Source organism: Nyctereutes procyonoides, unplaced genomic scaffold, assembly GCF_905146905.1.
Source record: "Nyctereutes procyonoides isolate TBG_1078 unplaced genomic scaffold, NYPRO_anot_genome, whole genome shotgun sequence".
NCBI lineage: Eukaryota > Metazoa > Chordata > Mammalia > Carnivora > Canidae > Nyctereutes > Nyctereutes procyonoides.
In genome coordinates this window covers 5,309,066-5,327,455 of record NW_026575082.1, presented here as the reverse complement: position 1 = coordinate 5,327,455, position 18,390 = coordinate 5,309,066, and the positions used below count along the sequence as shown (strand labels likewise).

Below are 18,390 nucleotides of genomic sequence, written 5' to 3'. Positions count from 1 at the left end.
TGAGCTCTATTTAATAATACATATATGTATACATGTATATGTGTATGTATAGTTGTATTTGTAAAATTGAATTCTCAGTGCACACCTATAAAGGAGTTACCTTTACTTTTTCCAGTTCAGAATTTTTATAGCCACTGTCATTGCCTGCCTGTCCTTGTATTTTAGTCTCCATTATTAAACAAACTCCTTAAATTTGTTGCCAATCCAGGTCAGATCTAAGTTTGCCATTGTCTCCTTAGACATAATAATTTTAGTGACATTCTATTTTTCCCCAATTCTTTTGATATGCTAACCAAGAAGAAAAATTAGTTGAGATGAAGATGATCACTTGACCTTGGCCACACATACCCCTTCTTCATAATATCTCAATATTCCTTGCTGGAAAATTCAAGAATGTTAAGCCAAATTACAATAAGTTGTTAGCTTTATAAAATTTATAATCAGAGTTCAGAGTCAAATATTTCATTGTACCAGTAAGTAATTGTATATTTCCTTATATATTCTGTGTCTCTGAAACTGTGCTCTTATATAATTCAAATATTTAAATCCAACTGTTGTCACCAAAAGAAAGGTTATCAAAACCTAAAAATAGATTTCTGTTTTTTCCATAATGGTTACATGTTGGATCAAAATGATGTTATGTAAAGCTCCTGATTACATAACAGTTGTGGAGAAAGAAATGAGAATTCAGAAATCCTCCAGGAATTGCTAATACATCTGGATACATTTTCTATAAGAGAACACAGTAAGACTATTATAAAAGCATTGTTTTGACATTAAATGCAATTTGAGGGCAGAGGGATATAAAATTGTCTATAACTTTGAGAATCACATTAAGATTCCAAAACTGATGGTCTACATCTATCACTGCTGAGTTTTTGTTACATACTCATTTATATACTTCACTATAAAAATTTGCTAAAGTCATTTCAGTCTTTGAAAATATGATAGTTATTATTAGTAAAGAAAAAAGAAAACAGAGAGAATAGAGAAATGTTTCTCAAAAAAAGACTTTCAGTTTAAAATTAGAAAATAATATGGAGTATTTAGACTGTAGAAAGTAAGAAAATGGCTGGTAATTAAATATCTTTTTGGTTACACTGTCATCCTTTGGGCAGTTCCATTCCAAAGGTGACATTATAATTCTAAGCTGATCTCAAGGAGCTTTGACTTAAAATTATAGAGATGCTTAAAAAATGACTCTTCCATTTTGTATGTAAAATTCTATATAGTATATGTATGTCATAATGATAAACCAGGTATAGATTATTGTACAACGTATGCAGAGAGCAGATAATAAATCTATAGCAGTTCAAGAAATTTCTGTAATGATGGAAATATTCTAAAATCTTCACTATCCATTACAGAAGCTAGCCCCATATGGCAATTGAACAACAGAAAAGTGGCTAGTGCAAAGGAGAAACTGATTTTTTTTTCCTTTTGATTTGTTTTATCAAAGGAGGGAATTCCCAATCCATTCAAAAGAAAGGGACTACAGGTTTTATGATAAGACATGAGTCACCTGGCTGGCACCTTCTGCTGTAGTCCCAGTGGGGCAAACTTAGTACTCTGTTCCTGCACTAAACCTTACTTCCTGCAAGAGGAAAGATGTATAAACACCAGCAGTTTAAAAGCAAGCCAGGGGGATCCCTGGGTGGCGCAGCGGTTTGGCACCTGCCTTTGGCCCAGGGCGCGATCCTGGAGACCCAGGATCGAGTCCCACATCAGGCTCCCGGTGCATGGAGCCTGCTTCTCCCTCTGCCTGTGTCTCTGCCTCTCTCTCTCTCTGTGTGTGACTATCATAAATAAATAAAAATAAAAAAAATAAAAGCAAGCCAGTCCTTGAAACATGCCTCCCATTCAGTGGAAGGGCCGTGGTCTGCCCTCATCATTGTTGCTGGACTGCACCTGAGCTTCGAGTTGGGTTTCTGAAATTCTTGCATTGCCCTGAACTGTTCTTTGGGTGTAAAAAAGGATGTAGGTTTGAGTTTTGCACACTTCCCCGACACTGCATACATTCAGCTTTGAGTCATTGCAGTGGACCCAAAAACCCGGTCAAAGACGACATGGACCCCAATCTTCTCTCGATGATTACGGCCAGACCACCTGAATCTTTTAAGGTGCGGCCGGGAGACCTGAGGTAGTCTGTAGATCATTAACTGCTTTCTAGCTTCACTCAGAACAAGGGGTCTGCGATTGGATTTTCATCGTTTGCTGTTATGCTGGTCCCAAGCGTAGATTCTCCCTTCCGGAGCCTGTCTCCGTGAACTTGGCCAGCTTCTCGGTGAGCAGGCACTGTCTGATTCAAAGGGACAAAGGGACAGACCCCTTTTCTGCGCAGTGACACCCTTCAGGGAATTCCAGGGACAGATCCCAGAAGGGCTCAATGGTATCGGATTTGTAATTGCATGATACACATGTGACCTGACTGAGCAGCTGCCCGTGGCCTATGGTGCTCCCTACCTTTAAGACCTGTTTGGTGAGCTTCCTCTGGGAGAAGGGGTGAGGGTCCGGCGTGGGGTGCCCTCGGACTTGAGCTCCTGCTGCACTTTGCGCAACAGCTCGCGGAGCAAGTCCTGCGCGTCCCGCGGGTGGCAGCCACCGAAGGGGGGCCTGCGGCGAAGGGTGACACCAGGGCCCGCTTCCCGGACCACATGACTCGGAAGACGGTGTGCGGTTCGTGGCGGGGGAACGTGCTTCGAGCTCGGCTCCTTGTTCGTGTGAGTTCCAGGCTCCTGCTGATGGAGGCGCCGCCGTTGGAGCCGAGGCCCCCGCGCTCGCACGCACGCCGAGGGGCCCGGCCTGCCGAGAGCCCAGCCTTGCCGTTGCCGGCCTTGGGCGCAGCTGTTGGGTCTGGGAAGGGTCGAGGTACAGAAAACACTGGTGGAACTTCTGGAGGTGGCTGAGCACCTGCAGGATGGAGCTCATGTAGCAGGTGCTGCCCAGGGCCGGCGCAGCGTGGCGGTGGGAGAGAAACTGAATTTTTAATTTAACTTTAACTTAACTAGTCACATTTGACTAACATATACTTGATTGAATAGCACAGTTGAAATATCACACTTTCATTTTAAGCATGAAGACATTGAAATGCATAGTTGATTTATCCACAAATACAGCAGGGAGACAACAGGAGACACCCCATCTGACTTATGAGCTTCATGTCCCTTCTTCCTTTAAAAACAGAATTATTCATTTGAGCTCTCTTAAGGATAACAGTATACTGTGGGGCACTTGGGTGACTCAGCCAACTCAGGTCATGATCCCAGGGTCCTGTGATGGAGCCCCGTGTCAGGCTCCCTGCTCAGCAGGGAGTCTGCTTATCCCTCTCTCTCTGCCCCGCCCCCTCTCATGCACAGGTGTGCTCTCTCTCTCTCTCTCTCTCTCAATTAAATAAATAAAATCTTAAAAAAAAAAGGTAACAATATATTTCAGGCTAATAATATATAAAAACTGGATTTTAAAATGATATGTTGACTCAAGAATGTGTGCTAGCTAATGCTAAGGTGGTAATCATTTTGCACTATTCAAACGTATCAAATCAGCACATCACTCCCCTTAAAGTTACATAAGGTTATGGCAATTATCTCAAAAGCTGATGAAAAAAAAAAAAGAAAGAAAAAATTAAGCTGGCAAAAAGACATTGAACTGTTTTTTTCACATTTTATTTTCCTTGTTGTTTTCATGGTACCTTGTCATCACAATAACTTGGAGAGGGTACCAAATGAAAATCAAAGAGATTGAACTATGTGTCCGTATCAGCATTGGACTTGGCCTCATAAGCTCATAATTGGGGGTATAGCTCCTCTTTATCACAGCTCTACTAGAAATATTCCAATAACAGAGACAATGGGAAAAGTTTCTACTGAATGGCTTGATGTATTTACTACATGTAAAATTCACAAGGATAACTGTTTAAAAATGCAGACACTGGTTAAGATTAGAAATCCTAACTTTAGCTCAAGATTCAGTGGGCCATAGGTAGAAACTAAAAATCAACATTTTAACAGTTTCATAAGTAATTCAGCTGGAGGTGTTCTATTTTAAAAATTCAGTTCAGAGTTGAGAGCCCTGCCTCCATATTCCTTAAGTTTGATACTTGCCTTACCTTGTTATCAGACCAGGGGCAAGATAAATAATTACACCCACCAAACCTCTGTTAACCCAACTGTGAAATGAATATAAGTTACATGGCAAAATCAGGTCAACTCATATGTGATGATCATAAATTATGGAGAAATTAAATGAGAATCTATAGTGAATGTGCTTAGCACAGTGCTGGGCACAGGGCAGATGTACGATAAACATTTGATAATTGTTTTTCAGAGCTTTGTTGAGATATAATATGCAAAAAAATAAATTACACATGTTCAAGGTATACAATTTGTGAATGGTGTAGAGATTCTTTTAAGTCATAAATCTGAAGCAATTATAAGGTTTGCTTCATTTAGTTTTCCTCCTCTCATGAATCATCATCCTCAGATGCCTGAAGTCAGATGGCTTGAAAACCCTTGTTTCTTATATTGTGTCCTGATTTTTTACTGATTTTAGGCAGGAGGGTAAATCCAGTCCCCCTTTTACTTCAACTTGGCCTGAATTGGATATCCGATTGTGATTATTGTTGAGCCAGCTCATATACTTATATGTCAGCAATGTCCAAGTCCTAAATATAAGGCACTGAGAAAGAATGAACAAGTATGTCAGACCGTTCTAGCATATCAAGAGGTATCTTCAGTCTCTCCCTTTTTTTCTAGAAAATTAATTTTTCTATACAAAATAGCTTATGGTTCCCAATTGCTCAGTGACTTGACTCTCAACTGATGTATGTCTTTTTCCTTTGTCAAATTCATTCCCTCTCCCCAAAATTGCTGATAACATATCAGCACTGTTATCAGCTTCTTCTTTGACTTCTAATTACAGGTAACCATGCTTTGTTGGAGAACATCACACAGTTAATTTATCAGTTCAGTGTAAGGTAAGTCTGTTGGACCTTGGACCAACAATTGGACTTAGGAAAGAGATTAGGGGAAAGTGTAGAATTAATTTCAGGTTTGGTTTAAATGAACAATGTTTATCAAGGTCATAAGACTATTTCAAGTATGTTTTATAGATCTTTCATTCTGTGTATGTACATTATAAAAGTAAGCAACTCCACTACTTGGAGGCCAGTATTGATTTATATGGATATAGTGGGTAGAGTGGGTTTGAAAATGAAGAGAAGTTCTAATAAATAGTTTTATTTTGGGACGCCTGGGTGGCTTGGCGGTTTAGTGCCTGCCTTTGGCCTAGGTGTGATCCTGGAGTCCCAGGATCGAGTCCCGCATTGGACTCCCTGCATGGAGCATGCTTCTCCCTCTGCCTGTGTCTCTGCCTCTCTCTCTGTGTGTCTCTCATGAATAAATAAATAAAATCTTAAAAAAAACAGTTTTATTTTTAAAAAGATATATATATATATATATATTAAAGATTTTATTTATTTATTTGGAAGAATAAGAGAGAGAGTGAGAGCGTGAGCAGGGAGAGCAGCAGACAGAGGGAGCAGACACCCTGCTGAGCAGGGAGCCTGACTTGGGACTTGATCCCAGGACCCTGGAACCATGACCTCAGCTGAAGGCAAATGCTTAACCCACTGAGCCACCCAGGTGCCCCTATCACAAATAGTTTAAAGTAATTGAATGCTTGCCTGAAGTTTTTGTAATAATATATAACATTCTAACAGTCATTTAAGTAGTAGGAAAAGGAATTTTTCATTAGAAAGAGAAACTAAAAGTATGTGCTTTTAGAATACAATGCAGGGAGGCCCGAGAATGTTTGCACAGTTCAGAAGGAATTCTCCTAGAGTCCTGGAGTGGAAATGAAAGAAGTTTCAGAATGGAATAAAAACAATTAGAATGTCTATGGAACAACTTTCCTTCCTGCACAATGCTGTCTAAGATCATTTATGGTCAGTAGTCACATCTCCAAGATGACAGAATGACTTGTGGAAGACGTGTACTCACACTTTTTCAGGACTTTAGTAAGTTTATATTCAATCATATACAGGCTATGAAACTTCATTTCCTGTTTCAAACCATAATTACCCCTTAGCAGCTGAAGCAAAATGTTCAACAATGTTTCCTAATGCTGCTAGACCTCACTCGTTCTTCACAAAAGTTTACAAGGTTCTTTACAAAACCTTGAAATTCTGATGTTTCATGTATCAGAGACAAATGATTCAGAAAGCACTCAGTGAGAAGAAGGGAAGGGAGATGGGACACACTTCTTGAAGAATTTGCTTTGAGGTTATGTTATCAAGGGCAAAGTTGCATTTGATAAATAGTATTAATTATCCCACATGCCTTGATAATATGATAATGAGCTAAATCTATTACTAAATGATTAAATTTTGATCATGTGTGATAGGAAGATTTTCCCAAATGTCCAAGACTTAATCTTAGGTCACCAAATATTTATGATGGCCAGATTGGTGCGAATCTGAGAATGTTTATGTAACTATAACTTGAAGTTCTCAAGCAGACACTGTGTGACCAGGAAGCAGAGCATACAAATCTGCAGAGGAAGAAATTAACGAAACTTATGGGCAGAAGCTGAAGGAGAAATGCAAGGGGGGTGCATGCTACAATCTAGGTCACCAAATATTCTTCAATTCCCAAATTCCTTGGGTGTTTGAATCTGATGAAATAGCTCCACTTTCCACAATTATAATAAAAATAAGTCATTTACTTATTTTACTTATTTAACAAGTTTGTTTATTTTACACATATTTTCAATAAGGCTCCTAATTAATTCATGGTAATAATGCCCTCCTATTTCCTTCAGTTATTAAAACCCACAGTATTCTATCTTAGTTACCTGACCCCATTTCCTGTGTGATGCTCTCCCCATTGTTAAGTCCTCATTAATATCTTACTCCTCTGAACATCATCACTTACTGTCTTCATTACTGATCTTGACACTGAATTACACTTGCTTTAGAGTATACTTTCATTCTGTTACAGGCAACTTTGATCTCTTTAGCTAGTTCACAAACCCTTAGAAGGCATAGAACAGACTGAGATAGACTTACAGTCCTGTAACCTTACAAGTTTTATATTCATATTGAATAACATTGAACTATGTTGATTACATGAACTACAATTGTGAATATCATAGCTAAGCAATTTGCCAGTTACATTCTACTTAAGAAATAGTAGTATTTTCTATTACCAGTAGTAGCAGACTATTAGAAATGATTTATTATTATTATTATTATTATTATTATTATTATACAGTAGTCCCCCACTTACAAGGTTTTGCTTTCCCCAGTTAGTTACCCCACCCAAGTCAACTGCAGTCCAGAAGCAGATGATTCTCTTTCTGGCCTATATCAGAAGATCAATAGTAGCCTAACATTACATCACAATGTCCTTCACCTCACTTCATCTCATCACATAGGCATTGTATCATCTCATGCCATCACAAAAAGCCGGGTGTGTACAACATAATAGGGCATTTTGAGAGAGAGAGAGACTATATTCACATGCATTTTGTTCTAGTTTTTTGTTATAAATGTTCTATTTTATTCTTAGCTAAATAAGAAAGCTTATCTCTTACAGTGCCTAATTTATAAATTAAACTTTAAAGTAGGTATGCATGTACAGGAAGAAAACAGTATACATAGGATTCAGTACTACCTCTGTTTTCAGGCATCCACTGAGGGTTTCTTAAGGACCTTGCATTTTAATTTTCTCCATCTCAGCTTTTCTTATATATAGAAACTTATAACTCCAATGTGATACATGCATATGAGTGTGTGTGCCTTTGTGTGTGACAGAGACAGATACAGAGACACACTGAAGAAGGTATAGATTTTGCTAAGCTCATTTTCTGAATGTATCAAGGAATTGATATCTTAAGAGTCTGGTATAAAGAAAAATGAGACCATTCACTTTCAGGTCAGTAGTTTGAATTCAGCTCAGCTCAGTATTAACTCTAACTATGAAATATGTGTTGTTTAGGTTGGTTCCAGAATAAAAATAGAACAGCTGCCCTATTCAGAGCTGAAAGCCATCCATATTCTCCAAATCAGCAGCATACTATTCATGACGAGTGAGGCTAAATACAATAAGATGCATTAAGGTGGTTTATTGTAGCACCTTCCTCAAGCAATATGTAAAATATTCTAAATCTTCTCAAACTATTTTTATTCAAAACAGGAATTAAACAGTTTCTGTTCTGGTTATACATCAATTGTGGAATGTATGAGTCTATGCTTTACTAAGACTATAGAATTGGGAGCAAGATCTTATTTTGGCTGTAAAACTGTGCTGTGAAGTAGGAAGTTTGCATTGTGGATGGAGAACATACCTTAAAATCCAGTGTTATATTTTTCATTTTGATTTTCTATGATTATATTATACCTAGGTATAATGCCTTGGTTCAATGTAGATGCTTCTTAGTATTTTTGTAATGGATGAATGGATGCCTTGATGGATGGACGGATGGATGGATGGATGGATGGATGCATGGATGAAGAATCTGTAAGCTAAAAATGGAAATCGAATCCATACTATATCCAGTTATTTTTATATAGCTTGAAAATCTATCAAGAAAAGCCTGAAGTATAAAGGACACAGTGCTCTTAGAGAGTGCCTGGAAGAGAAAGCACAAATGGAGAGAGACCTCTTGCCCTTCATCCATTTTCTTCCTCTGAAAAAGCTATATTATCCTTTCTACTTTCTGTATTGAAACTAGAAGCAATATCCTTTGTACAATTCAGATTCTACATTTCCTTTCCTCTTGCTTCATCTTACTTCACAAGCCTTTATTTAAGCCTGATTCCTCTTAAGTCAGAATGCATTGAGTGTTTCATGTACAGAAATGTTGTATGGGCACCTGATAAATGTTTATTGAAATAAATTGGATAAGTTGGTGCTATTTTTCATTCATTCCTTTCCAAAATACTTGAATCTAGGCTGTTCTAAACATGGTTCTTGGTTTGCTACAGCAATGAGCAAAACCAACAAAAATCCCTGCCTGAGAAGCACAATAGACAGATAACAGCCCATATAAATAAGCAAAATTCTGGACATAGCCTGGAAGAGATGTGTTGAGTGGGGGGAAGGGAGATAATTATAATTTTAGATAAAAAGATCAGAAAATGCCTCACTGATAATGTGACATTTGAATCAAGACCAGAAAGTGCTAAGGAAGCTCACAATGGGATGACCAGATAAGAATCCAGGTGGACTTAAAGGCAAATGCCATGACCTTGAGTTGGGAATGTATTAGTATGCACAAGAAACTGCAAGAGGGTTAGTGCAGCTGGGACAGAGTCTATGGGAAGGATTTAGCATGCTTCAAGGTAACAGGGCTTTGTAAATTAGGAAAACCGGTTTGTACTTGGATTGAGATTAGTAGCCACAAAAAGGTGTTGAACAGAGAAATCTCATGATCTGACTTATATTTTCCGAAGATGCTCTGTTGGTTGCAAAAACTGGGAGCCGGAAACAATGCAGATACCACTATTGTAATCTAGAGGAAATTTGTCACTAACTTGGACTGGAGGTGGCAAAAAGTGATAACAATTTGAATATAGTTAGAAATAGAGTCAAAATGATTTTCTGACTACACAAGTCAATATGTAGTCAGGTATTTCGAAGAGGAAAAGATAGGATATAGACAACCACATAATACAACCATTTGAGAATCTGGAAGATGGCCTGTCAGGTTTGTGTTCAGAGAACCCGGAAGTTGCTAATGGCTTCCTGTCAGGACCTATGAGAAATAATATTATCAATACTGCCCCAGCAGCAAGGCAGTGAGAAGTTTGCATCTATCTCTTGTGAAGAAGGATGGTATGGCATTTGCCCCTCTTTACCTTCCAAAACTTAAGTGCTATCCCCAAGGGACTCTGCTGGGAATGGCATGTGGGAAATATAGAGGTGGTCTGAAAGGGAGGGTAAAGGGTACTGAGTGGATCTAGCCAATTGACAGTTTAGATGTGAGGTGAGGAGAAAAACACATCAGAGACAACACCAGGCTTCTGAACTGAGTCAAATGGAATTCCCATTCACCAAGATGGGAAAGCAGATCCAAGGTAGACTCTGTACTCAATTTAGGAGCTGTTTGATTTTTAGGTTAGGTATCCAAGTAGAGATACCAAATGGATATACACATGTGGAAGAGGTGGGACCAGGTTCAGAATGGAGATATAAATATGAGTCATTAACAAGTAGATGGTATTTGAATTCAAGAAAGTAAATGTCATCAAAGTGAGGAGGTTCTAGAGCATCCAGTGTGGTGGAAAGAAAACTCTACCCAGTCCTGAAGGTCAAGAAAATACTTTGAAAAAGGAGAAAGGAGAAATAAAAATACCATAAAAATACTATTGATGGGTCTGAAAACTAAGAATTGATCATAGGATGGAAGCCATTGATATACTTGATAAGAGGGATTATGGTAAAACGAAAGAAGCAAAAGCCAGATTGGAGAGAAATTGGAGAAATTTCAAATTTTCCTACAAAAGAATGACATGACACCTGGAGGTGAGGAACTGGGAACCAGAGAGGGGGTCTTATTTTCAGGTTTCAGTTTTTAATGGGAGAAATACCAGCAGGTATTTATGCTAATGACAGAGATGCAATCAGAAGGCATAAGCTGATGCTGCTCAAAGCAAGGTCTAGAGACAAGCAGCACCAGCAGCACTTGGGGCCCTGCAGAAACCCAGAGTCTCAGGATCAGAATCTGCATCTAAGTCAGGCAATGCCCGAGTGATTTGTGTTCACAGGAAAGTTTCGGAAGCATGACCTATTGCACAAATGGAGGGATTGGCTTTAGCCAGAAGAGCTTGTGGTTCTCCTCTGGTAACCAGAAAGAAGATACAGTCCCAGATGCCAAAGAGGTTGAGAGCTGTGGTATTGAATATGTGGACTTATTGCCTGATTGCTTCCACCTTCTCACTTAAATAAGAAGAAAGGCCATCAACTTAAATGAAGGATGGGAGAAAAAGACACTAAAGCTTAGATAATATTACTAGTGGATCAGAACCAGTCTACCAGGCAGGTGGGAGAGGAAGTAGACAGGGAAATAAGGTATAACTGCCAGGCATTATCAGGGTCCCTCCCCAGTGAGGTGAGTGATGAGTTTAACGCTGTGTTGTAGGGCAGCCCCGGTGGTGGCGCAGCAGTTTAGTGCCGCCTGAAGCCCAGGGCATGACCTGGAGACCCTGGGTTGAGTCCCACATCAGGCTCTCTGCATGGAGCCTGCTTCTCCCTCTGCCTCTCTCTCTCATTCTCTTTGCATCTCTATGAATAAATAAATAAAATCTTTAAAAAAAAATGCTGTGTTGTATCCAGATCTAGTTGCAGAAGGTAATTGTTTCCTATGGCGGCTGTAACAAATAACCACAAACTTAGTAGCATAATGCAATTTTGTTTTACACTTCTAGAGGTCAGAAGTCCAAAATGGATCTCTGTGGGCTAAAGATGTGGCAGGGCTGTGTTCTTTCTGCAGGCTCTAGGGGAAAATCAGCTCCCCTGCCCTTTCCAGTGCCCAGAAACTGAGCCTATCTCTTGGTCTGTGCCCCTTTCTTCCATCTGCAAGCTAGCGACATCAGATTTAGTTTTTCTCACACTGCTTTTTCTCTGGTTCACTCTTCCAATTCTCTCTTGCACTTTTAAGGGCCCCTATGATTCCATCGGACCCACCTAGATGATCCCCCAGTGTAAGATTGGTTGATTAGCAATATTAATTCTACCTTCAACTTTACTCTTTGCCCTTGCCATGTAAACATATTCACATATATCTAGGATTAGGATGTGAACATCTTTTCGGGAGCATTATTCTGACTGTCACAGTGTGGTACTGTCAGGAAATAGAACATACTCTAGTAGTGGTTTTGCCAAGGGAGGTGTGGTTGAAGGGCAACTATCTGAAACAGATTAAGGAGAGTTCAAGGATGCTGTGCTGGCTCACACTGTGGGATGAGGTGATGGAGAGGAGAGGAAGGGTCACTGGTGAGACCAGGCCATCACTTTGGAAGGTCAGGTGCTAAGAGTGATCAGCTACAGGGATATTGAAATAAAAATGACTCAATTTGTGTAGCAATTCACTAAAGGAGTATGTTACAGAAAGCAAAAGAATCTTAATTTCATTTTTTAAACAATTAGCAGTGTGTTGGCACATAGTAGGCTTTTACTAAATGTTTGTGGAATATATCTTATAACACTGATTTGTGTATGCAGAGTTAAATCAAATGAAAAGCCTGGGGATAATATGACCTAGACTCTCAGAATTAAGAATCTAGGCCATATTATGTCCCATAGGAAAATTTAACTGGTGTGTGTTTGGGTCTCACAGGCTGCTATTCCTATATTACACATATGCTGGCACCTTCTAAACTAGCCTTAACACATCCTGATTTTACCTTTATTCTAAATACTTTTGATATGAAGGATCTGCTAGTTCTGGCTATCAAGACATAATACTTCCTAATTACACTCATCTTTAGTTAAATAAATATCTATAATGAAAAAAATATCTATAATGAATTGGAGTCATATACCACAATTAATGCATTAAGATACATCAAAGGAGAGTAGACCGATTACTGCTCATAAAGAAATTAGAGACATATTTTATATCACGAATTATGCAATCATATAGATCTTATTTTAAAATACATTTACTCAGGGGTCCCTGGGTGGCTTAGTTGGTTAAGCAGATCTGCCTTCAGCTCGGGTCACAACCCCAGGATCATGATCCTAGGGTCCTGGGATCAAGCCCCATGTCAGGCTCTGTGAGGGAGTCTGCTTCTCTATATGCCCCTCCCCCTGCTTGTGCTCTCTCACTATCTGTTTCTTTCTCAACTAAATAAATAAAATCTTTAAAAAAATACATTTACTCGACATTTCATATTACATAAGATAAGCAAAGTCTTAATAGAAACACTGGAGCTGATGATCAATAAAATCATTTTCACTATTAGTCAGTATAGAATGTAATATTTAACATGGATTTATAATAGAGCTTTCTCAGATTTTGATGATTAAAAAACATGAAGTATTTAAAGGATTTAGAACATTAGGTATTACGCAAGAAATGCAGCATACAATCTTCTAAACATACGTAAATTTTAAAATAGGCAAACACTTGTTTTTGTTTTAAAATGTATAAGTTGATTTGAATCTATAAGTTGCTTTTTGATGATTTTTATTTCATACAATTGCTAAACCCCTGCAGCATAGAAAGCCATGGTCAGTTTCAGAAAAGAATTAGGAAGCAATGAAGAGAACAATTCATGTCTTCATATAGAAAGTAAAAATAAAAAAAATTAAAAAAAAAACAGGCAAAATCCAGAAACATAGAAGGAGCTGAATTATTGACATTAAAATAAAGGCTTGAGAAAATTGTCATTTAAGTGGTCCAGGTCTTCTGTCTGGTTAAGAAACTGCCCATGAGTGGAAAGAGATTTGCAAAAAGTTCTCACTATAGTAAGATTATCACAGCCAGACACCTTAATGAGACAGTTGCCAGAGCTGAAGAAAGGATTACATTTTTTGCTTCTTGTGAAGCAGGAAGGTCAAGAAAGACATTTGAACGAAGTTGTAAATTGCAGATTAGGCTAAAACCCCTTATCAGGATTTCTTTGATGAATACTTTCCTATCGGCTTTTAAGTGCTAGTGCATTTAAAGCCTCTGTTTTAAAGAAAAGTTCATAATGTAGCTGCTGACTGGCACAGAAAATATTGGGAGAAAATGCCCAGCAATCATTGACTCCAGCTTTGTCATTATGAAAAACAGACTTTTCGCTGTAAAGAGGTATGATCACTATATAACGAACCAGTATGGTTCTCCCAGTCACTGGTTAATATTGTTTAAGGCAGGACTTCAGACCAAATTTCTCCAATCAAAAGAGTTACTTTTTTTTGGGAATTGAGTGAGGGCCATGTCTGTTTTCCAAATTGAGTAGATAGCAGATAGGAGGTCAAGCTGGGAATGCCACGAGGGGAAGAAGTAAGCAGAGATGGGTGAGGACAGAGACACTGTCTTCCTGAGAAATAGTGGTGTTTGGTCTTCTGGACCATTTATGTTATCATTACATTTATTCGTTTCTGGCTAATGTATGCATAGAATTCTTCACTTTTTTTTTTAAGAGTTATATTGATTTATTCATGAGAGACACACAGAGAGAGGCAGAGACACAGAGGGAGAAGCAGGCTCCTTGCAGGGAGCCCGATGTGATATTCGATCCCAGGATTCTGGGATCACACTCTGAGCCAAAGGCAGACACCCAACCACTGAGCCACCCAAGGGTCCCAAATTTTGACTGTTTTGTAAAGGAGCCCTGTTTGCATAATAACAGAGAGCAACTGCAAGATGTATGCACTCACATTGTTTCTAAAGCAAACCTGATAGTTTATATTATATTAGTTTCCTATTGCTGCTGTAAAAAATTACCAAAAATTTACTGGCTTAAAATAACACAAATGGATTACCTTACAGATCTGGAGGTTGGAATTCTGAAATGAGTCTCACAGGCTAAAGTCACAGTGTCAGCAGAACTGTGTTCCCTTTTGGAGGCTCTGGGAGATGTTTTCTTGCCCTTTCCAGCTCCTGGAGGCTGCCTACCTTGTCTGATAGCCACAGCCCGTTGAGGTCTTTGTCACATTGCAGCACAGGGGGTATGGTCTTAGATCTCCTTCTCTCCCATTTAAAACACTGGTGATTTATTAGCCCCACCTGGATAACCCAGAATGATCTCATGAAGGCTAGTTGGATAGCAACCCTAATTCCATCTGCCACCTTAATTCCCTTCAACATATAAAGGGATATATAATCATAGGTTCTGGAGATCGACACCTGGACATTTTTGGAAAGCCATTATTCTGTGACCTACCCCTGCCCCACATGACCATCATCTGCAGGATCATAGCAAGCTATGTGTATTTTCCATTTTCAGGCACTTTTGTTTCAGGTAAACTTTTCTTTTTTTTTTTTTTAATTTTTTTATTTATGATAGTTAGAGAGAGAGAGGCAGAGACACAGGCAGAGGGAGAAGCAGGCTCCATGCACCGGGAGCCTGATGTGGGATTCGATCCCGGGTCTCCAGGATCGTGCCCTGGGCCAAAGGCAGGCACCAAACCGCTGTGCCACCCAGGGATCCCTCAGGTAAACTTTTCTATGCAATATTTAAATTTCCTCTTACTATTGACTGGGGACAATGGTATCTCAAACAATGAATGAACAAAACCTGTCTTGAGATGGGCCTGTACCCCAAACCTTGCAATTTAACTATTAATGATGATGTTGTCAACTTAGATGTGGGTAGTGGCTTAAAAAAAGAGAATTATTTTGAATATATACACTTGCTTCAAAAAGTTAGAATATTTTCAATGAATAGTTTTTGTTTGACACGTCTGATTTTAAGTGATTGCCACAAAAAGTTTTATCTAAGATTCTATCTACTTAAAAATAGATAGGTATAGTATCTATCTATAGATAGTTACAATTTATATTTATTAAAATATTAACTCTACTCTTAATATTTTGTAATAACCAAATTATTTAGTATTAAGAGTTTACTAGTATCAAGTTAGTCTTAGATAAATATGTCAAATAAAATATAAAAAATATATGAAGTATTATATATATATTTTTACATTACAATGAATATAAATATATTAAATTTATACCTGTTTTGAAAAAGTGTATTATCCTGGAAAAATCATTCATATGGGAACCAGTAAATGGATCCTATTTTTATCTATCAGCACATAGCTTTAAATCAAGTTAATTATAGACTCATTGGTTTACTAAATCATAGATGAAGACATTGGACTAGAATTCTGAGTTACATTCTAAAATTCTATGCAATTGAACAGAATTTTTCAACGTATGACCATGGGGTATGAATATGTCAGTTTCAATGAAAATGTCAGGGGCAGTTATCACTATAGCTATCTCAGAATGTCTAAACAATCATTAGCATATGAAAGCTCTTAATGAAGTCACTATTTAACATTGCCTAATACAGAAACTTCTGTTCTGATCCTCAGAATAAACATTGGGAAATGCTAGTTTAGAATATGGTTATAATATTTTAAATGATTAAATAAGTAAATATATACTCCATATTCGTTCTTATGATATCATTATTATTCTCTTTTGTTTCCACTGTTATCCCTTTTATTATTCTGCCTACCAGGCCCCAGCTCTAGGTCTACTTTAACGCCCCTCATTTTATTACTTATTTATTTACTTGCTGACTTTCTTACTTACTTAATTTTAGGTAATCTCTACACCCAACATGGGGCTCAAACTCAACCCAAGATCAAGAATCAGATGCTTTCCTGACTGAGTCATCCAGGTACCCTTTAACCTTTTTCATTTAGTAATAATGGCCTTCTTCCCATCCTTACCTGTTTTGGGCCTATGGTCACACAGCTACAGATTATATTTCCAGCTTTATTTATCGAAACTGAGAGTGTCTGAGGTAGTACCTTCCTTACAATCTAACAAGTTAACCTGGGTTGATGCTAAGAGAATAACAACAAAAACAAAAGCATGAGTCTCCTGGATCAGAGACAAAAGGACTTTATTACTAAATCCAACTACAGTGCCCAGATATATTAGTTTCCACTACCACCGTAACAAAAGACCATGGGCTGGGCAGCTTAAACAACAGAAATTTATTTTCTTGTAGTTCTGGCGGCTAAAAGCCCAAGAACAAGATTGGTTTCTTCTGAGGCCTCTCTCCTCAGCTTGTAGATGGCTTCCTTTTCCTGACATCTTCATATGGTGTTCCCTCTGTATGAGTCTGTGTTCTAATCTCCTCTTAAAAGGACACCAGTCATATTGGATTAGGGTACTCTGTCTTCTGAAGCTATTTATTAAACATATTTAAAAGATGGTCCCGAGAAAAGGCAATTATTGACATATTCTGCTTGCAAAAAGTGCTAAAATGTGAGAGCCTAGGAGAATTATCCACCAAAAATATTCAACCTTGGTTTCTATACCATCTTGCCTGTGGCTAACTTTCCCATAAGTACAGCATTCCATTGGCTTGACAGAGCTGGTACTAAATCCCCTAAATTTTTCTCATTTGGGATTTTTTTTAATAATAAATTTATTTTTTATTGGTGTTCAATTTGCCAGCATACAGAATAACACCCAGTGCTCATCCCGTCAAGTGCCCCCCTCAGTGCCCTTCACCCATTCACTCCCACCCCCTGCCCTCCTCCCCTTCCACCACCCCTAGTTCGTTTCCCAGAGTTAGGAGTCTTCATGTTCTGTCTCCCTTTCTGATATTTCCTACCCTTTTCTTCTCCCTTCCCTTATATTCACTTTCACTATTACTTATATTCCCCAAATGAATGAGACCATATAATGTTTGTCCTTCTCCGATTGACTCATTTCACTCAGCATAATACCCTCCAGTTCCATCCACGTTGAAGCAAATGGTGGGTATTTGTCATTTCTAATGGCTGAGGAATATTCCATTGTATACAAAAACCACATCTTCTTTATCCATTCATCTTTCGATGGACACCGAGGCTCCTTCCACAGTTTGGCTATTGTGGATATTGCTGCTATAAACATCGGGGTGCAGGTGTCCGGGTGTTTCATTGCATCTGCATCTTTGGGGCAAATCCCCAGCAGTGCAATTGCTGGGTCCTATGGCAGGTCTATTTTTAACTCTTTGAGGAACCTCCACACAGTTTTCCAGAGTGGCTGTAAGATAAGAAGCTTTTGCACAGCAAGGGATATAGTCATTTGGGATTTTCTTAAGCTACTATCAATAGAGCTCTAAGAATTCCAATGAGGCAACCCTGCAGTGTTGATCTCAACCATGTGGCCAGGGTCCCAGACCTAACCAGGTAGAAAAATCCCATAATTATCTGATTCTACCTGACAGCCAGGTGACTTTCTGCTTGAGTTTCTGTGTTGACCATTGTAGATGGCCTGAGACATTAATCAGATAATAGATACTATTATTAATCAATCTGAATATTAGAGATTGTCACATCTGTCCATGAGCTACAAGGACCAAATCTCACAAAAATTTATCCTCAAAACCACCCAGACCAGTGAGCTGTGTGTGTGTGTGTCACTGATCTCAGCTAAATTTAGGTACAAATTCCACATGATTTTTTAAATTGGATTGGAGCCATTGTAGGTAAAACTATCCACAGGGAGGATCTAAATAATGAGTCCATTATCTCTCAATATATTCCCCAAGGATCTAAAGGAAGCCTCATTTTGAAGAGATCTCTGCCATCGTTAATCAGCTTGTGATGTTCTCATCCTTTCTTTTGCACAAATTCATGCCTTCATCACCATCTTATCATCATCTCTGAAGCTCAGTAATTCTGAAGGGGCTGGCATTCTACTCTACTTATTGCAGGCTAACAA

The 18,390-nt window shown here is 38.6% G+C and overlaps 1 pseudogene; it reads right to left on the bottom strand.

The window, feature by feature from the left end:
• Window positions 1-1,860: 1,860 nt before the first annotated feature.
• On the bottom strand, window positions 1,861-6,938 carry LOC129514457 (ubiquitin carboxyl-terminal hydrolase 49-like; annotated as a pseudogene).
• Between the last annotated feature and the right edge of the window lie 11,452 nt (window positions 6,939-18,390).